Below are 22315 nucleotides of genomic sequence, written 5' to 3'. Positions count from 1 at the left end.
GTTCTTTCTCTTACATTATTTAGGTGGGCAATTATTTAGGTTGCCAATTAGAAACTGAGCAGATTTCTATATAAGATTCATTTAGTTCTTTCTTTTCTTGGTAAGCAGGAATTTGTAGACACTGAACCTTATTCAGAAAGGAGTTTTGCCTTTTCTGTTACTATAGAAATAATTTTTAAGGTTCACCGATTTGAAGCAGTGCATGTCCAATCAATAAATTGTACTCCTGTGCCATAAAACTTAGAAACTTTCTCTCCCTGGACTATTGATATAAGTAAACACTTCAAGCAGTATAGTTTGCTAAGAAAACCAGAGCTTACCTTCTTTCATCACTTTTTCATCTTTTAGTTCATTTCCAGGATTAAGAAGAGAAGAATTCTGTAGAAGATTCAGTGGAATCCTTACCAATGTGAACCGTAACTGGTCTGAAATATAAATGGAAGAAGAACAGTATGAGTTTTACTACATATGACCCTGTTAGCCTGCCATGAAATAAAAAGTAATAACAGACTCACAGACAGCAATTCATTCAGCCATTACAAGTCACAACAGCCATGATAACAAAGTCATATGAAAAATGTGTACATTCTGCCACAATCTGCATCACAGCTCTTCAGAAAAAACAAACGCCTACTAGTGTACGTGGTCTTGTCACATACTTTCTTTATGCTTTGCAGAAAATAGGACTAGATGACTAATTAAAAAAAATGTAATTGGTTCTAATAGCATCATCAATTGACATTTTATTTTCAATGAAAAGGTAGCATAGGGTCATATGCAGTATGCAAGCATGTCACTAAATATCCTATGTGCACATAATATGGTATTTAATGTGCTATGCTAAACATTTTTGCATATAAAAGCTAAATGAATTACCTCCAGAGCACAGACATTATGGTGAAAGAGGTGCAGGGGGAGATATGATACAGACCTTCAGATTCTTGAAAGGTTTTAAAGCTGCACAAACTTCAAACCTTTTCCGTTGAAAAGAAATCAGTAGAACTAGGGGTTACCAAATGAAACTCCAGGGGGTATGACTCAGAACCAACGCCAGAACATATTTCTTCATGGAGAGGGCGGTAGATGTCTGCAATGCCCTTCTGAAGGAAGTGATGAAGATGAAAATAGTCAAAGAATTAAAAATGGCATGGGATAAACACTGTGGATCCCTAAAGGCCAGAAGATAGAAATGAAGAGAAGGGTACATGGGGGATATCTTGCTAGTGTGGTAGTTTCTATCCTTAACCAATAAGTCTTGATATTTTTAATGCAACTGCAACATTACTCTCTGCTTCAATGGCAGGGGAAAAGGGGATTTGGGTTCAGACAATAACCAGGGAGGTCTCTGACTTTTATGGTCTGGGGAACTGATAAGCATAGGGCTAATCTGCATGGAACAACAATTACTACCCTTAACAGAAGCAAGGGATTACTAACCTTAATCAATAAGCCTCGATGCTTTGGACGCAACTACAATATCACTCTCCACTTTGACAGAGGTGGGGAATGGAAAAGGTTGGAAGAGGAATTGGACTCAAATGACAACCAAAATGGGCCCCGGCTTTTACGGTCTGGGGTACTGATACATAGATATATGTGAAAAAGCAGAGGACTGCCTCTAAGCCCAAGTCCATAAACAAAACACATCAGCACTGTCTGAATTTTCAAGAAGGCTCTTCACCCAGTAAAAATGTTGCTTGCAGTAAATCCTTTATGGGTTATCATAAAGCTTGGGAATAACTGCAAAGAGCGGCAGTTGTTACTCTTAAGAGACACATGGGGGTAACCTGGAAAGCATGGCAGATACTATCATAAGAGGCTTGCTGGGCAGACTGGATGGACCATTTGGCCCTTTTCTGCCATCATTATTATGTTACTGTGTTATAATATGTGGTATGCATATTAGCTGAACAATGTATAAGGACTGGTTAGCAGAGTAGATTTCCTGTTGGAAACTCTGAAAACAACCTGCCCCCAACTTCCTTGAGTATCATCTCTCCCATCCTATTAGTATGATCATTCTCCTCTGATATCCATCAGACAACTCCCTTATAGCCTTTAGTCTCCTCCCCACAATAGCCAACAGTTATATTGCCACCACTGGAAATCCCCATGCAAACCCCACGACGAAGCACCAGCTAGTGGCATTATTTTGCAGCTGCAGTGGTATAGGCAGAAGGGCTCTTACATCCCTAATACCTGTGAAGACATGGGTCCCTCTGGAGTGGTAAGCCCTCGTTTTAGAGGGGTCGCAAGAGGGGCCAGGTTTTCATGTTTGGGGGTGCTTCATGTTTTAGCACCCACAGTGCCTGTTCCTTACCTTAGCCACACAATTTTAGGGCTTACAAGGTAAGGAACAGGCACTGTGGATTAATCTGGAAAGAGAGAATGGAGTATCTGTTTATATTGGTGTAATATACAGACAACCATCATAAACAGAAGAAATGGAAAGAAAGTTAATAGAGAATATTCACAAAATTGCTATGAAAGGGGGAGATGCTATTCCTAAGAGATTTCAATCTGCAGATGTTGACTGAGACATCCCAGCTAGAAGCAGGGGGATTCTGGATTCTCTGCAAGATGGTGTGGTGCAGGAGATGAAGGTTCATTCAAATGTAAGGTCCTAATCTTCAGGAAAACTTTGTTAAAATGAGGGAATACCTCAGGGAGTCATTAGCTGGATGGAAAATCTAAGGGAAGTAGAAGAGCAGTGGGCACATCTAAATGAGATATTATAAGGGCAACTACCATTTTTTGTTAGGAAAGTAAAGGCAAGAGGAAAAGAGGCTGCCTTGATTTTCTAAAGAAGTAGCTGAGAAGATAAAGGGAGAAAGATTAGCATTCATAAAGTACAAGAGGAAGGAGGAAGGCTGGCAACAATGTCGTAAAAGTTAAGAGAAACTGGGAAAATAGGAAGGCAAAGATTCAAATTGAAGTAAAAAGTAAATATTGTAAAATGGGGGGGGGGGGAATGACTTTATTTTAGATATTAGTGGTAGGAGGAATTTAAAAAGTGGCATTTAGAGACTCAAAAGTGAAAGGAAGGAATATATAGAGGCCGATAAGTAAAAAGAGAAATTGCTTAACAAAGAATTCTGTTTAGTATGCCCTCTGAAAGGACCACGAGCAGGACCACCTAAAACAAACACAAGATTGGAAGCAAGGAAAGGCTAAAGAAGTTAGGGTTATTCAGTTTGGAGAAGAGACAACTGAGGGGGGACATGATCGAAGTCTACAAAATCATGAAAGGACTTCAACAAGCTAATGTAAATCAGTTATTTACTCTCTCAGATAATAGAACGACAAGGGGGCACTCCATGAAGTTAGCAAGTAGCTCATTTAAAACAAATTGAAGAAAATTCTTTTTCACTGAGCGCATAGTTAAGCTCTGGAATTCATTGCCAGAGGATGTGGCTACAGCAGTTAGTGTAACTGGTTTTAAAAAAGGTTTGGATAAGTTCATCAAGGATAAATCCATAAACTGCTATTACAGTTATTAATAAGAATAGTAGCTTGTGATCCATCTAAAGTTTGGGTTCTTGCCAGGTACTTGTGACTTGGATGACTTGGATTGGCCACTGTGTTGGAAACAGGATACTGGGCTTGATGGACCCTTGTTCTGACCCATTATGGCATTCCTTATGTTCTTATGTAAGATAAACCTCAATCAATTTTCAGAAAAATGTGTTGTAAGGAGCTAATTAAACTTAAGGCAGATAAAACAATGGGGCTGGATGAGATACATACAAGGGAAGTTCTGGCAGCTCTGCTGGATGACTTTTCCAATGCTTTTTAGAGTCAGGAGTAGTTCTGGAAGACTGAAGATGGGTGGATGTGGTTCCTATTCACAAAAGTGTAAGTAAAGAGAACGGTGGGGACTACAGAATGGTTAGCTTGACCTCTGTGGTAAACAAATTAATAAAATCACTGTGCATTTTCTGGAATCCAACCAATTGAAAGATCAGAGATAGCACTGTTTTACAGAAGTAGGTGTTATCAGATGAACCTGATCAATTTCTATAATTGGATGACCAGAGAATTGGATCAGGGAAAAGCGTTAGATGTAGTATACTTGGATTTCAGCAAGGTCTTTGACACGGTTCCGCAAAGGCAACTTATAAATAAGTTGAGCCCCCTTGGTATGGGCCTTAAAGAGACTGACTGAGATAGAAACTGGTTGAGTGGGAGGCAATAAAAGGTCATGGTAAATGGAGTTCACACTAAGAAGGGGGGCATTACTAGCAGTGTGCTGCAGGGTTGGTCCTTAGACTGATTCTTTTCAACATTTTCATTAGTGACATTGCGGAAGATTTGTCGGGAAAGGTTTGCTAGTTTGCAATGATACCAAAATCTGCAACAGCCAGGAAGCTATGGAATATAGAGATGTGAATCGTGTGCCCGATCGTCTTAACGATCGGGTTCGGCTGGAGATGTGAATCGGAATCGGTTCCGATTCACATCGTTAATTTTTTTTTAGTGAGGCCTGACCCTTTAAAATTGACCCCTTACCTTCCCCCACCCTCTCGAACCCCCCCAAAACTTTTTACGAGTACCTGGTGGTCCAGTGGGGGTGCGGGGACCAATCCCCCACTCTCAGGCCATGGGCGCCATTTTGACTGCCACTCAAAAATGGCGCCGATGGCCCGATTAAAAAAAAACCCACCCGACCCTTTAAAGATGACCTCTTAACTTCTCCCACCCTCCCGATCCCCCCAAAACATTTTTTAAATTACCTGGTGCTCTAGTGGTAGTCCCAGGAGCGATCTCCCGTTCTCGGGCCGTTGGCTGCCACTCATAAAGATGGCGCCGATGGCCCTTTGCCCTTACCTTGTGACAGGGTATCCGTGCCATTGGCCGGCCCCTGTCACATGGTAGGAGCACTGGATGGCCGGCGCCATCTTTGGTGTGCCGGTTTTCCCGCCCTCCCCCCAAAGAAGGTACTAAAAAGCAGTAATTTAATACGTTTGCAAATTATTGCAGACAGCAGTCCTAATGTTAACCAAAGAAACTTATCCAGCCAACTTTTAGATAGTGGACACTAACGGGAGTAACGATTTTTCATGATAAATTGTGAAAATTTCTATTGTATCGCGCACTGTACTGATTTTTGATGATTTAAAAAATATCGAACAATTTTTTTAAATCGTCAAAAAACGATTCACATCCCTAATGGAATATATCAGAATGGATCCAGCAAAGCTTAAAGAATGGTCTAGGGTCTGACAGCCATAATTTAATGCTAAGGAATGCAGGGTTATGCATCGAGACTGCATAATTCAAAGGGACAGGTGCAGTATATGGGGTGAAATTCTTCTATGCATGAAAGAAATATAGGATCTGGGGGTGATCATATCTGATGATCTTAAGGTGGCCAAACAGGTTGATAAAATGATGGCAAAAGCCAGAAAGATGCCTGGCTGTATAGGCAAAGGAATGGTCAGCAAAAAAAAAAGGGAAGTGATATTGCTCCTGTATACCCTGGTGAGACCTCATTTGGAATATTGTACAATTCTGGAGCTGCACCTTCAAAAGGATATAAACAGGATGGAGTTGGTCCCAGAGCATTGCTACTAAAATGGTCAGTGGTCTTCATTCTAAAGCATATGCAGACAGATTTAAAGATCAAAACATGTATACCCTAGACTAGAGGAAAGGTGAGATAGGAAAGATATGTTAGAGACATTTAAATACCTCCAAGGTTTCCATGCACAAGGGGTGAGCCTCTTTCAATGGAAAGGAGGCAATAGAACAAGAGGTCATGTGATGAGAGTGAAAGAGGGTGAACTCCGGTGTAATCTAAGGAAATAGATCTTTATGGCGAGGGCAATGGATGCATGGAACAGTGTCCCCATGGAGATGGTGGAGACAATCTGAATTCAAGAAAGCATGGGATAAACAACGAGGATTTCTGAGAGACAGGTAGGGATTGTAAAGCTGAAAGTGAATGGGCAGACCAAATAGGCCATATAGATCTTTTCTGCCCTCATGTTTCTATGTTTTTTTTGTTGGCACCCTTTCCTCCTCCTTAGGTGCCTTGTGGTGATCATGCCACTTATATGGCACAGTACCTGAATGCAATCCACTTTAAAGTACAGAAAAGTAGTATAGAAATCAAATAAATAAATAAATGTTGTATATCCATAAGTAGTGTCATATGTGGGAAAAAAAACTATACGACTACCAGGCGCAGGCAAGAGTCAAGAGATAAAGAGAAATGAGCATGCTCAGTTTAGCATAATCATGCAATTTAACATTTTCTTGGTAAATATCAGGCTCACATTAACAGCATCCCAAAGAAGGTATTAAAAAGTAGTCATGTTTGCAAATTATGCCAGACAGCAGTCCTAATGTTAACCAAAGAAACTTATCCATCCAACTTTTAGATAGCTGGGTATATTTAGTGATGTGGCTGCATCATTGCATATCTTAGCTAATTTAGGCCTGGATTCACCATTCTATCGCAGAATGGTGAATCCAGCGAAAATGGGGGGCAGGGGGGGCGGGTCTGCGAAAGGCGGCAGCCATCGTACCACCAAAGTGTTATCGCTGCCGGCTTTCGCACCCAATAGTGTCACCATGAAAGGTGATGCTATTGGGCGCGCTACTGGCGACGATAACGTGGCTTACCTTATCACTGCCAGCGAAGACATCGTGGAGTCAGCCCTGACTCCTCCCCTCGCCACCCCGACTCCGCCCCTAGCAAGCTATCGCACACAAAAAGGGCTTTTTTGTGTGTGATAGCGGCTTATCACACGTGATAAGCTTTACAAAATGACCCCCTTAGCTGGATAAGCTTATCTGGCTAACTTTGCCTGTTGGCCAACAGGCAAAGTTAGCCTGATAAGAACCTGTTAGCCTGATGGAACCTATAGTATACGCAAGTAATAAGTACATTGAAAAGATAGAGCATGCACCCAACCCTCTTCTCCAAACCCGATCCCTTTGGTTTATAACTCCATTCCTGGCTCATAACCATGTCTCAGCCTCCAAACCCTGACCTACCCAACCTTTTTACCTCTCCCACCGGTGTCCACCATCCTCTGCACCCCGCCATCCCTCCAATCTACTCCAAGGATCCCTCTGGTCAAAGACAGCAGGATTGATCCTTAGTCACTCCTGCCCTGACAGTGCTGAACTCAAAATTGGGACAATGTTTTGTAGCATGGCGCCATTGGGGCAGGAGAAACTGGGGCTCACTCCTGCTCCTTTTGACAGTGGATCCCTTGGAATAAGCCAGAGGGGTCGGGGTCTCAGGGGATGGAAGAAACCAGTAGGAATAATTTGGAAAGATTGGATGGTTGTGTGGTTTGGAGAATGAGCATGGGTCATACCAAGGTTGGGGTTTTGAACCAGAGGGGTCTTAAGTTTGGAAGTTAGGGGTAGGGGCAACAATAGAGCTTGTGATGTGTTTAGGGGGGGGAGAGAGCCTAAGGGATCTTTAAATTAGCGAATAACATGTGGTAGCAGGGCATTCATTTGGGCCTTCTGGCCCTTATTTAATTATTTTAATGCATGCTAAATGGTTTTAATGCACAGTAAAATAAAAAAACAAAAGGAACCCACAAAGATATGAAACAAAAAGAAAACAAATTGAAATAAAAAGGACTAATGAAATGAATCTTTTTTTGCCTGTATATCTCTAGTCACTGCTTTGGTTTAAAGCCCATATATTAACTCACCTTTGAGATTTTAAATGTTATCCTATGTTCTCTTGTTTCTAGTAAGTTCTTTAGAATTGCAGAGAAATGTATCAATACCTCTTGAAATATTGATCAATCTGGTGTCAATTTGGGGGTCTCTGAATATAGTTAAAGATGTAGAAGACTTCTATCCACTCCACTGTTGTTTTTTCTTCTATAGATTTTTAAGAAGCTTTAACTCTTGCAGTTTTACTCAATTCAAGCTGCCCCTTCCTAAATTATTCCTGTCTATAAACTATCTAGCATAGGTTTTTTCCCTGCTTATGTCCTATCTGTTAACTGAAAGCTTCTTGTTTTTTTTTTTATCTGTGCCTGGCTGTCTGTCTTGACTGGACTGGAAACTACAAGTAGAAGGGACTGTCTCTGTTCAGCCCTGTGTACATCTACTATGTGCTATTCAAAAAATAATTATTAATAATAATACCTCCCATTTCCCTTGTGTCTTTGCCAGTAAATTTATTGTTCCTTTTTGATTTACCATCTAGTTATACATAACCTTAAAGTTGGTCCTTCTAAAATTTAACAGCTTGATATTACTTTTTTCTTTCTCAAAATGTTTCCTGATCTTAAAAGATCCTACGTTATAGTCACTGTACCCCAAATGTTCCATGACATGCAGGTCATTGACAGTTTCTTCTTGGTTAAAATACACTAGTTCTAAAACAGGTCCATTTATTTTCTATTTTGACCCAGCATGTCCTTTGCTTCTTTGAACTTCCAGCTCAGTCAGAATTGGACTCTACTGAGCTATGGCACCATGAGCCTTGATTCACATCTTTCAACACCTTCCAAAAAAAAATAAAATAAAATTAAAAAAAAAAAAAAAAAAATATATATATATATATATATATATATATATATATATCTCAATTATTTCAATGGGAATCTATATGAAGTACAATGGGATATAAAGAAATATATTATGACAAAATAATCAGTAATAAATAGGCCTTCTATGTGCTATACAACATATATCAAGATGGACAATGGTGTACCTCAATTTGCATTATTCATTAATCAACAATGAAATGATTATGCAAAGAAAACATTTTTAACTAGTGTGGAAGCCAGAAAGTGCACTGTTACCTTTTATAAGGCAAAATAGCACACTTAAATGCAGTCATGTACTTTTCCACATAAAAAGGCCCAATATAATCTCAATGACATTTAAATAGCATACCCCAGCGATACCGAGCCACCTAACATTATAAACATAATTATCTGATGTGAAGTCTCAGATCTCCAGATACTCCCCTTTTCCATTCATCTAGCTAGAACATCATCTATTATTACAATTCTATTTATGGCTAAGCATGAAGTCAGTAGTGAGGACAATTAATAGAGATACTGTCCTTTAGGTAGGAAAATAGATTCTTTGCCAGTGAGTAGTGACAATCAGTGGTCTGCATTAAGAATGCTGGACTATACTTTCTAAAGCACACAGAGATGACAATATTAGAAGGTGTATTCCATGGAGTACACAATATTTGTATGGATACTCCTTCCCTCCAGAAGTTAGCTGTGGAAGGATATAATGCATTTGCCATGTATTTCTCTTGCAGAGCCTCCCTCAAATATTTTTTTTCAGGAGGCGTATGTCTGGAGTATATGGGAAAGGATGTTTGTACGTGTGTGTGTTTGTGTGTATGTATATTGTACATGATGGGGTGCTTGTGAGGAGATTTTTAATTGTGTGTGTGCAGAGCCATTGGCAGTGGTGGGCAAGATGGGTAGTGGTAGTAATGGTAATTTTATGTAGTTTTATGTGTGTTTTCTTGTACCCTGCCCTGAACGTAAGAAGGGCAGATAATGAATATTTTAAAATAAAATAAATCAAAGTAAACTACCAGTTTGGGATCAATCATATGGGTGCTTACCTCTGCTGCTACAATTTCTCTGCGTGTGTTCTGAGGTTGATGTGACAGGGATGTATATATGGGGGAAAGCTTGGGTGAGAGATGGATGTGCATCTAGGGAGAATGCATTTAGAAGCAAAGTGGTGTTTTGGCGTGGGGATATGTGTGAGGGGAATGTTTGTGAGAGGATTTTTTTTTATTATGGGGTGTATGGGAGTTTGGTGTTGCTTGTAGGAATTGTGTATGCAAGGATATATGTTTGTTGGGCCAGTCTGGGGGATGTTTGTGTAGGGGCCACGTAGGGCGGCTGTGTATGGGAAAAATGTATTTCTTTTGTTTTATTCTTCTTGTTTATTTTCTCAGTTTCCATTCTTAAATTTCATTTTATTTCATTGCTTACATGTGTAAAATGTATATATTTATATTTTTGAAATCAACTTTCCACAAATAAAAAGGGTAATTTTCAGTAGACTATGTAAAGCTAAAGTTTGCATATGGAAAATACATGCAGACTTTAGCCGGAATTTCCAAAGTCGACTTAAAGGCATAAGTCGGCTTTGAAAATTAGTGGGTGTGGGTGGAATATGTGCACACATTTACACCCGCACATTCGATTTATGTGCATAGTTTGGAAAAACAAAAGTATATACATTATTGAGTTCTCTGCTACCCAGTGGAAAGCTTCTTTCCAGTGTGTATAAAAGCACATGTAGAATCCTTCAGCATGTACTTTCACATGCACAACAAAAGCCCATTCATGCACATCAAACCGGCCTTATGCTCGGAAATCCTTCTGAAAATTCAGTACATAAAATAACAAAACAAAATAAATGCACAGCCCTCATGGCAGGTGTATGTGATTATAGGGGTATGTGTGTGTGTGTGTGTGAGGGGGGAGGGTTGTGTATGTGCTTCAGATTCTGGCTCCTCCTCCTCCTGTTCTCTTGTGTAATTTTCCATCTGTGCATGCATGGGCAGTTCTTCACATATATTTCTTGGTTGCAGAAACTGATACTCATAGTTGTTGTTTTTTTTTTTTTACCATATTTTCCACAGCCAGGGAATTTACATGCATAAGTGTCCATACATGTGCACATGAAAATTACCCAGATGATCACATTGACAGACACACAAACTGTTTCTAAAGTATTTTACTGTAAAGAGCATCAAAAAATCAACACCAATTGCTTGTCATCAATTATGCCACAGCAGTTATAATTATATTTGAATGGAAGAAGTGCAGCGCTAAAGCTATCTTACAGAAGAGCCATGCCAAAATCAATGTAGATTCAAGTGTTCACAGTCTGCAATGGCTGAATTTTAATTATGCTATTATAAGAAAGTCAATATCCAATCATTATGCAAAACACTGAGTCATGCACATATCTGAAGCAAATGCAAGGCACCAACATAATTTTAAAATGTGAATTGGAAATTATGAGGGCAATTTTTCAAATAAATTTTCCCAGGTAACTTAGTTATCCAGGTAATTTCCCTGGGACAAAAAGTACCTCTCCTCAGTGGCCAAATGTATGCATGCTAGCCATGGCCAAAAGGGATGGGGCCAAGATCAGGGAGAGCTCGGGGGTGGTAAAGTATACACCAAGATTTCTTTTTGAAATCCCTGTGTGCTCTTTACTTTTTGTAGTTTAATTTGTACCTGCAGTCCCTGCAGAAACCTAATTTTCAAAGGGAAACTCAGCAGGAGTTGGGGGTTCCCTTTGAAAATTAGCTTGCAGATCCATGTGGGTTCAACGTATCCATACACCTGCAAGCTCCCCACAGTTTTAAAACATTGCCCTCATATGACTCTTAAAAGTTAGTAGGAGGAGGTCTAAAATAATGCTGAAAGCAATAAGACTGGTATTATCATCCTCTTCTGTTGATTTGCTATTCTTTGGTACAATTTCCAGAAGGAGGAAGAGAATGAAGTGTCAAAGAAATATTTATGGGTCTTAAATCCATAAGAGAATGAAACCCATACTAAATCAGATGCTTCCATGATTACACTGTATATTCTTCTTAAGCTGACTAAATTATCCTTACATGCAGCAGATGGAGTTGCTTAAGTCCATAGGGGTAGATTTTCAAACAAGGCGCGTTGGCGTACTTTTGTTGGCGCTCCAGGCGCCAACAAAAGTACGCGGGATTTTAGTAGATTTTAGTAGATTTTAGTAGATTTTAGTAGAGCCGCACGTATCCACTAAAATCCTGGATCGGCGCGCGCAAGGCTATGAATTCTGTATAGCCGGCGCGCGCCGAGCTGCGCTGCCTACCCCCGTTCCCTCCAAGGCCGCTCCGAAATCGGAGCGGCCTTGGAGGGAATCCTCTAACGCCCTCCCCTCATCTTCCCCTCCCTTCCTCTATCTAACCCACCCACCCGGCCCTGTCTACACCCCCCCCTTACCTTTCTCCGGGGATTTACGCCTCCCGGAGGGAGAAGTAAATCCCCGCGTGCCAGCGGGCCTCCTGCGCGCCGGGCCGCAACCTGGGGGCGGGTACGGAGGGCACGGCCACGCCCCCGGACCGCCCCGGGCCGTAGCCACGCCCCTGTACCCGCCCCCAAAACGCTGCCGACACGCCCCCGAAACGCCGCGACGACCGGGCCCGCCCCAGACACGCCCCCCTCGGAGAACCCTGGGACTTACGCGAGTCCCGGGGCTCTGCGCGCGCCGGTGAGCCTATGTAAAATAGGCTCACCGGCGCGCAGGGCCCTGCTTGCCTAAATCCGCCCGGTTTTGGGCGGATTTAGGCGAGCAGGGGTCTGAAAATCCGCCCCATAGGTTTCAAACCTGAATACATTAGTGACTTAGGCCTGGATTCACCATTCTATCGCAGAGAATGGTGAATCCAGCAAAAACAGGGGACGGGGGGGGGGCGAAGGGGGAGGGAGGGCCTGCGAAAGCTGGCAGCCTTCACACCACCGCGGTGTTTTCGCTGCCAGCTTTTGCACCCAATAGCACCACCTTTCACGGTGGTGCTATTCGGCGCGCCACTGGCGACGATAACGTTACTAACCTTATCACCGCCAGCGAAGATACCGCCGTGTGTGCCTCCTCGCCGCCCCGACTCCTCCCCTCGCCGCTCCAACTCCACCCCCAGCATGCTATTGCACGCGAAAAGGCCCTTTTTGCATGAGATAGATCTTACCGCATGCAATAAGCCTTTGAAAACGACCCCCTTAATTTAGATTTACAAATTCCTTGATCTGTAATGTATTGGCACATATGGAGCAACTTCCACATTTGAAATGTCCTTGAAGTACATCCCAGTTAAAGGAACATGTAAATCTGGCTTTGTTGCTGGCTTTTGAACCAGCTCCAACAACCACTTTAACTGGATTGGCATGGCGGTTCAGCTAAAAAAAATCTATGAAGACCTTTTGAGATAAATCTTTTTGACTAATTAAAAAAATATCAAAAAATAATATAAAAATATTTTTGCAGTAAATAAAGCATAGGTAGGTAGTGGAGGGTTTTGATCCATGATTAAAACATCCAAGGCAAGATTAAATTTGTCTTGCTGGATTCTGAGATCTTTGTCTCCAATAATAAAAAATGTTTGTCAGCATAAAGTGAATGAGTTGAGATTTAAACCATTGAGTGGGGAGTCTTTTTTTGAATTTGTGTGTTTCACATATCTCCCTCTTTTGCCTACATTGTGTACAGACTGTCAGGGAGGAAACATATTTGTGGAGTAGAAGAAAAGTGGATCCAAATAAAATCAGCTATTGTAGTGGCTACAAATTCTGATGTTAGGAAAGCAAAAGTAAGAATGAAAAGGAGACCACTGTGATTTTCAAATGAGGTGGAAAATGTAAGTGCAAAGTGATTAGAATTCAGAAGGTACATGGGATCTCAGAAAAAGGAGGTCAGGAAAGAAAATATAGAAAAGCTGAGAGAAACAGGGAAGGTAGTCGAGATGGCAAAAGTGTAAAGAAAAGAAAAGATAGCAACAGCAATAAAGCAAGGTGACAAGATATTTTTCAGTTATGTCAGGGAAAAGGACAGGCACTGGCACCATTTTTGAAAGGACATTGTCAGGGCAGGAGCGAGTGGACATCGCTCCTGACTCTTTTTTTTTTTCTCAGAGACCACCACAGAAAGGCTAAGTGGGGGCTGGTGGGGTTTCCAGCCCCAGCTAATTTTTCAGGGGCAGGATGGGGAATGGAGAAGCTCAGGGAGGCCCTAGCTGGGCTCGGCTCAACCCAGCTAGGCACACCTGTCTTTGAAGCTTTCTTGGGGAGTGGGAAGGAGATTGGCAGGCCTCAGGGAGACCTGTTTCATTTTATTTTGTTATTTAAATATTTATTTCAGTTTGGGAAATGAGCCAAACCTTACTAAACATTAAATAAACCAAAGCAAACAAAAAATGAAAAAAAAAAAGAAGACAAAATTCTTTGGCTTGAACATCCCTAATGTGCATATATTTAGCTGCATAACACAACCCAATCTGCATAGCCAACTTGTATATATCTCATGTTCGAAAATGTGTGCTTGAAATTACATTTGTAACTCTGTGTTTAGGTACACTACTGAAAATTTACCTCTATCAAGTCTTTGCAATAAAACTTGTGCTAATTCATTTATAACCTGCAATCCAGTAAAAACTTATGGGAGTACTTTTAAAGACTTCCGTGGGAATTGTGAGCATAAAAACATTTTATACATAGAAAATGCCTTTATGCGGATCAACCTAATTTTCAAAAGGGATATGGTTTCATTTAAAATGAAAGGCAATTGCAATAGCACTGTCTATATTGTTTTGGGTCAATTTTTAAACAAAAAGACAAAGGGGGTCATTTTCCAAGGTGTTATCGCGGGAGATAAATTCGCAAATCGCGCTAACAGCTGTTAACGCGATTTGCGAATTTTATATTCAGGGGGCGGAGTTGGGGCGGAGCATATGTAAAACGGGAAACAGTTATCGTGTGCCGCGAAACAGCCGCAGTGTTAGCGCGGCTCCTATCGCGGCTAATAGCTACAACACTTTCATTTGCGTTACCTTGTGCGCTACAGGTCAGTAAAGGGTTATCGCGGTCCATGACAATTCCGAACGGCTCATTGAGTGTGAGAGAGAGAGAGAGAGAGAGAGAGAAAGTGGAAATAGGCTGTTTGGACACTTTCGTGTACTGCGAAGATTCATTGGTTGTTTTATCGCGGTGCACGATGTTTTCGCGATTTGCGAATCCATTTCCGCAAATGGCGAAAACATCGCGTCATGCGATGTTTCCCTGCTGCACGAAAAATGCCTTATTTGCATGGGACACGCCCCCTCATGCGTTATCATGCGTTACCACTGCGATATTGGAAAATGAGGCCCAAAGTGGGGCGGATTTTAAAAAGGCCCTGCTTGCGTAAATTTACACAAGCAGGGCCTTGCGCGCCGGCGCGCCTATTTTCCATAGGCCGCCGGCGCGCGCAGAACCCCGGGACGCGTGTAGATCCCGGGGTTTTTTGGAAGGGGGCATGTCGGGGGCGTGTCGGGGCGGGGCCGAACGACGAGGCGTTTTGCGGGGCGGGGGCGGGGGCAGGACCGGGGGCGTGGCGCCGGCCCAGGGCGTTACGGGGGCATGGCCGCGCCCTCCGGAACCGCCCCCGGGTCGGGTCTCGGCGCGCCAGCAGCTCGCTGGCGCGCGTGGATTTACGTCTCCCTCCGGGAGGCGTAAATCCGTGGATAAAGGTAAGGGGGGGTTAGATAGGGCCAGGGGGGTGGGTTAGGGAGGGGAAGGTGAGGAGAGGGCGAAAGAAAGTTCCCTCCGAGGCCGCTCCGCTCCTCGGAGGGAACGGAGACAGGCTGCGCGGCTCGGCACGCGCCGGCTGCCCAAAATCGGCAGCCTTGCGTGCGCCGATCCAGGATTTTAGAAGATACGCGCGGCTACGTGCGTATCTTATAAAATCCAGCGTACTTTTGTTTGCGCCTGCTGCGCAAACAAAAGTACGCGAACGTGCTTTTTTTAAAAATCTACCCCAGTGTTTTTATCATTTTTATATTCTGCACTAAATTGAAATAGTGCACCAACTCAAAACAGTGGATATTAATTCAAATCTTCTGCACTAAATCAAATTAGTGCACATTAAATCAAAGAGTACATACTAACTCAAATAGTGTGCACTAAATCAAAATAATGCACACTATTTCAAGTTAATGTGCAGTATTTCAAGTTAGTGCATACTAATTGGATTTAGTGTGCATTAAAATAAAGCAAATTTAGAAACAAAAATTATACAAAATGAAATTAAAAATGTAAATATGCATCTAACTACCGGCCCATATCCAACCTGCCTTTTGTCTCCAAAATCCATGAAAAGGTAGTCAATACACAACTCTCTGACTTCCTCGAAGACCATAACATTCTGCATCCATCTCAATTTGGCTTCCGTAAAGGTCACAATATGGAAAACCTCCTGTTAGCAATTACTAACACCATTCTTATAGGCATGGACCAAGGAAATTCATACTTTCTTGCCATCCTATATATCTCTGAAGCCTTTGACACAGTCAACCACCAAATTCTTCTCTCCCGGCTGTCAGAGATAGGCATATCTGGCACAGTACTCTCAAGGTTCACCTCCTATCTTACCCACAGAGAATACCTAGTAAAAATTGACAATTCTGAATCCCCACACATGCCCCTCATGCAAGGTGTTCCCCAAGGATCCTCCCTATCCTCCACTCTTTTTTTAATATCTATCTCCTCCCTCTCTGCTACCTACTTTCTGACCTAGGCCCTCTTTTTCCTGTATGTGGATGATGTACAAATCCTCATCCCCATTCAAAAAACCATCAAGGACTGCCTTCAATTCTGGGATTCCTGCTTAGCTTCCATCAACGCCCTTTTAGCCAACCTCCAGCTTGCACTCAATGCAACAAAAACAGAAATCCTCCTCTTATCTAACAATCCGGAACTCACATCTCAGGCCTCACCCAACGTCCCCACCCCAACCCACCCTCTCTTGCCCTCTATAAGAGACTTAGGTGTTGTATTAGATCAACACCTCAACTTTAAACCCCATATCAAATTGCTACTAAAAGGGGGTTTCTATAAACTCCACATCCTCAAAAAACTAAAGCCGCTCCTCCACGCCCAAGATTTCCATCTAGTTTTGCAATCCACCATTCTATCTAAATTGGATTACTGCAATTCCCTTCTTCTAGACCTCCCATACACTACAATTAAACCATTACAAATCCTGCAGAACACCATGGCAAGAATCATTACCGACACCCGCAAAAGAGAACATATCACCCCCATATTAAAAGATTTGCACTGGTTTCCCATCCCTTTCTGTATACAATACAAAACCCTCACCGTTCTGCATAATGTGCTTTACAAGAACAATCCCGCATGGCTCGAGGAAATGCCACGTTTCCGTGCCTCTAATCGCCCTACTAGAGCCACCCTCGCTGGCACTCTCCACACCCCACCCCTCAAAACGGCACATCTATCCCTCACCAGAGAAAGAGCATTTACCATCGCTGGCCCAACCCTATGGAACTCACTCCCCCTTATCTCTGCCTTGAACCCTCTTTACTCAACTTCAAAAAAGGCATCAAAACATGGCTCTTCTTGCAGGCCTACCCTGAGGCAAATCAAACCTAAACCACTTCGCATCTTTCCAACACCCTTCCTTTAATACACTACTCCCTCCCAATTTCAGTCACACTCTGTCCCCCACCTCCGATGATGTACCTTAGGGAAATGTTGATTATGTAAGTTATTGAAATGTTATTAATAAGTTATCACTGTTTTACAGTTCCTACATATGTTTCTCTCTCTTCTCTCTCCTCTGTTTTTCTCGCTCATGTATGTTTTTTGTTTTTACCCCCGGCCCCCTCTCTCCCTTTCTTGACTGCTCCCCTTCCCCCTTCCCTGTTTTATGTAATTTTTTCCTTCTGCTCGAGTTGATTGTAAACCGGAATGATGTGTCCTACGAATGTCGGTATATTAAAAGTTCATAAATAAATAAATACATTTTTGCACCAAAATAGGCCATTTCAAGTGTGTTCTAGGGCAGGTTTTGGAGGTGCATGCACATGCAAGCCTCTTATAAGCACTCTCTTACCAGGGGCATCATCTAATGTGCAAGCAAGCTTTTATACCTGTTTAAGTCATGGAATTTACACCTCACTTATCTTTTGGAACCTGGTGTTTGGATGAGTGGATAGTGTTGGAGATTATTGTGAGTTATTGGTGATTCATTCTCATTGTTTGTAGTTCTGTAATTGGTTAGTCTGCTCTTTCATTCCTTGTATGTTTGTCAGCTGAGTGCCTTCTCTGTCAGTTTTTCAGTCTGTGACACCCTGTGCGTGTCTCTCTGTGTGTGCCTGCACTTTGGATTGTGGTTCTGTGAGCTGGCGGTGGGTAATAGTGCTGCTATGAGAGCTGTTAATAATGTTTGGGTCCTGTGGAATCTGCATTAGTGGAACAACAGAAGAGGAGGAAGAACCCCGTGGAAAAGATATACAGGCCCAGGACCCAGTTTTTGTATTTGTTGGAGAAGCAAGTGCTTCACAGGTTCATGTTTGAAAAGGAAACCAGTGTTTCTGTACCAGCAGTTAGAAGGAGATCTGGGGCCTTCCATAGAGGAAACCACACCTTGCCATTGCATCTGAATGTTACCACAGACCTTGGGTTTTTTTCACCACCGGCAGCTTCCAGAATACTTTGGAGGTTGCAGAAAGAATAAGCCAGTCAGCTGCTTCACTCTGTATTACTCAGTTTTTGAGTGTTATTCTCAGGAGAACAAATCATATATTTATTTTCCTGAAGATACAATAAAGTATATAATACCTACCGCAAAAATGAGAGAATTTTTATGGCATTGGTCAGTCTCTGTTAGTATTGGGAGCAATTTATTGCACCCATGTTGGAATCAGGCTGCCTTCAGGGAGGGAGAGAAGCTATCATAACCTCAAGGCTTTTCACTCCCTGAACATATAGGTGGCCAGTAATGCCACAGGTCTCACAAGATTTCCTGGCTCATGCCACAATGCCTGTTTTCTGTTACAGTCAAGCATCCTTGACTGTTTTGAGAGTGGCAAAATCTTAGGGGGATGGCTTATAGATACATGAGAAACTCTGGTAGCCACTCTCTATTTGAGCTTTGCCCTGTTCTCTCATGTGCCTATAACATGTTTTGCCACAGGAGCATGAGCAGTGATGTAGTAGCAATAGGCCAACCATACTGCAGTGCATCTTTGTCTCCCTAGCATCATCCTCTCTGCGATTCCCTGATAAACTGGTTTATAGTCCCCATCATGGTCCCCCAAAATCCAGCAGAGGAATGTTACAATCAGGCCCATAGGCAGACCATGGCTGTAATAGAAAGGACTTCTGGCCTCCTCAAGACTCAGTTCAGGTGCCTGGACAGATTAAGTTGCAGAAATACTGCCGAGGTCTGTGAAATACTTATGGCCTACGGCATCCTGCAAACACTAACCAATACCTGACAGCATCCTGCTCCTGAGGGGTAGGGGGTTCAGCCAAAGTCCCCAGATAGTGATGAAGAGGCTGAAGAAGAGAACAATCCCCAAATCTGTCCCCCCCCCCCCCCCCCACACACACACACACAGATAGGTGTTCAACACCAGAAATATATTGATGATAAATAGACATTTTTCATGGGTGAGAGAACCATTATTGAGAGTGAGAAACTTAACGCTTGCCATCCTTTGCATGGCTGCTCATGGCTTTGGGGTCCTGGCACAGGCTTCCTCACTATACCATCTCTTATACTCTCATGCATGGGGGTTCAGTCAAAACTAACATTTACTTGAAAGGTAGCGCTCTTTTACCAGGGGCAGCATTCAGTGGCGTCTGTACATACTCTAGAATGAGAAAACTTTCTGGCAATGGTGTAGCTGAGGGTCGATACGGAAGTGGAGGAGGAGGAGGAGGAAGGAGGGAAAGTGGTACCTTGCCCTAACAACAGAATATCCACAATGAATATGCAGGAGAGAAATCCACATAATCATGGAGATTCGGTATATGCAAATTCATCTCATGCATATTCATTGGGGATATCCTGAAAATCCAACTGGCAGTGGGTCCCCAGGACAGGTTTGGCAAGCTCTGTCTCAGATATTTCTTTACTGCTGTAGCCTTGAAGTTAATGTGTGACATTTAGGGGGGGGGGGGGGGGGTTAAACAAAGCATGATCTCTATTTTTACTTAACCTTTACCTATATTAACTACTTATGTATCCTCGGCTGAGTATTAGGAGTTGCACAAGCGATGTGTGCCTGAACCTGTTTGATAGGACTGAGGTTTGAGTGAGGAGAAGGATTTAAGGAAGGAATGTTCATATGACAGAATGACACCCCCCCACCCCCCAAAGTCTCTGTCATAGGATAAGGGCTCCAATGTCCTCAGGCACCCAATCCCCTTCCACACACACAAGATATAATCAAAATATAAAAGGTGTCATTGTACAAAGTGTGTGTGTGGGGGGGGGGAGGAGGAACTAGTGGTAAATTTGAGAAAATAAAAGGGCCCAAGGGAGCTGAGGAGGAGAGGATTTTGAAGGTGCTGTTGGACTTAAGGGGAGAGGTGGAGGAGATGTTAGCCACTAGGCCATCTGTTTAAGAGTGGATGCAATCCTCTCTAGACTGTAGGCCAAACAACTCATCTCTTCCTTCAGCCCCCTACAGTTAGCCTGGATGTCTGCATGTTCTGTACAGCCACTCCAGAGCTCCGACCACAGCTTCATCCGAGCTGGACTCTAGAGAGAAGCAGAAGTTCCTCCAATAGATCCAGCCTCAGAATCTGTGGCCTATTCTAGAGGTGACTGACCAACTTTCGTACACCCTGCAGGGCTTCTTCTTTCAAAATATAAAACACCTCATGACCTTCGTCCTCAGGGAAAAACTGAAGGAGAGTTAAAAAGGGGGGGGGAGGGAGAGAAGGCAGAGAGAAGCAGTGGAGGAAGAAGAAGCCTCAGTCTTCCTCAGTCCTGGAAAGGGTGGTAGAGAAGACGAAGCTGGCTCCCAGGCTAGTGGAGAGAGTGTCATAGCCTGCTGGTCGGGGGGCCCTGTGGCTGGCAGCAGAGATGAAGGAGGTGCAGTTGCCTACAAGACCAGTGGGGGTGATAGCATTGCAGCACAGTTCTCAGTGGTCTCATGCTCCTCTGAGGACTGGAATGCTCTCCTCTTCCTCTTCCTCAGAGTAGTTGGTAATATCTATTAAAAGAAACAGATGTGGGAGTTAAATACCCTAGCAGCATGACAACCAATATGAGCCATAGTTATGTGAATGAGGTGACATAGGCCAAAGTGAGTGGTCAACGCAGAGAAAGGCTTGTTGCAAAGCAAAGATAAACTAGCACTGGGGTAACCAACACTGACCATGATATCAAGCCCTATACATAAATGTTACACTAGCATGAGGCTTCTAAAAGACTGGGGTGAGCAGCATGGACAGAGCATGGTGAGAGGCCAAACTTCAAGGGACATCATAAGGGGTAATTTTTGTTTGCTCCCTCCCACAACTTAGTGGCTGAGGCAATTATCGATGCACTTGGTTATGAACCCTTGTAAGAGTACAGAAAGTATGTTGGAAAGGATATATAGTTTTCATTAGAATAACAGGGCTACAGCAAACAAAAGATTATACAATGTCTATAGGTTCAGCCATGTATAATTACAACGCACGATGTATAATTAAATACAAATTCCTATATTTGCATCAATCCTCCTTAATGTATGCCTTGTGATTAGTTATCAGTACAATACTAATGCCTGGAGGGAGACCTTGAGAGACAACCTTCAGCAGAACTAGGCTTCATACTGACCATTAATGGCTCTAGCCTAAAAGATACATATAGAAAAAGAAATCTTAAACTACTGAATTGATGTTGGTGTACTTACCTGTGTCCTGCTCAAGGCTGGCTTGCATCTGCTCCAACTACTCGTGTCTATGCAGGAGCATGTGCCATGTCATCTATTTTAAGTTTTCTACCTACCTACACACACAGAAAGATAGAAACGTACCAAATGTGAATAGATATGGACTCTAGCAGCCATGCAGTATGATCAATTTCTTTCATGTTGCTTAACCATGGACCCCAGTTGCTGACTGGTTTCCCTTAGCTTCCTAGCATCTGTGGATCCTATGTTTTTCTACCATGCTTTCTGGAAGGCAGCTAGTATGGACTGGTGCTTTTTAATATATTTATAAATGATCTGGAAAGAGGTAAGATGAATGAGGTGATCACATTTGCAGATGAACACAATTATTCAGAGTAGTTAAATCACAAGTGAATTGTGATAAATTGCAGGAAAACCTAGCGAGACTGAAAGATTGGGCATCCATAATGCAGGTGAACTATATGGACAAGTGCAAGGTGATACTTATAGGTAAAATAACCCATGCTGTAGTTACATGATGTTAGGTTGCATTTTAGGAGCTACCACCCAGGAAAAAGATCTAGGCATCAAATTTGATATTACACTGAAATTGTCAGCTCAATGTTCTGTGGCGGTCCAAAAAGCAAACAGAATGTTAGAAATTATTAGGAAGGGAATGGCAATTAAAGCGGAGGATGTCATAATGCCTCTGTATCACTCAATGGTTAGACCGCAACTTGAATAATGTGTGCAATCCTGGTCGCCATATCTCAACAAAAGATATATAGTTGCACTGGAGAAAATACAGAGAAGGGCAACCAAAATGATAAAGGGGATGGAATGACTCCCCTATGAGGAAAGGCTAAAGAGGTTAGGGCTGTTCAGCTTGAAGAAGACATGGCTGAGAGGGGA

The 22315-nt window shown here is 42.6% G+C and overlaps 1 long non-coding RNA gene across 1 annotated transcript in view; it reads right to left on the bottom strand.

The window, feature by feature from the left end:
* Nucleotides 1-319: 319 nt before the first annotated feature.
* Nucleotides 320-22315, bottom strand: part of LOC115086219 — a 380248-nt gene continuing 358252 nt past the window's right edge. Inside the window, exon 3 of the long non-coding RNA XR_003855166.1 lies at nt 320-425. This is a non-coding gene — a long non-coding RNA (uncharacterized LOC115086219). The remainder of the gene's footprint in view (nt 426-22315) is intronic.

This window comes from Rhinatrema bivittatum, chromosome 2 (assembly GCF_901001135.1).
Source record: "Rhinatrema bivittatum chromosome 2, aRhiBiv1.1, whole genome shotgun sequence".
In the NCBI taxonomy this organism is placed as follows: Eukaryota; Metazoa; Chordata; class Amphibia; order Gymnophiona; family Rhinatrematidae; genus Rhinatrema; species Rhinatrema bivittatum.
Note: the sequence above shows the minus strand (reverse complement) of the source record. Positions and strands in the feature narration are given on the sequence as shown.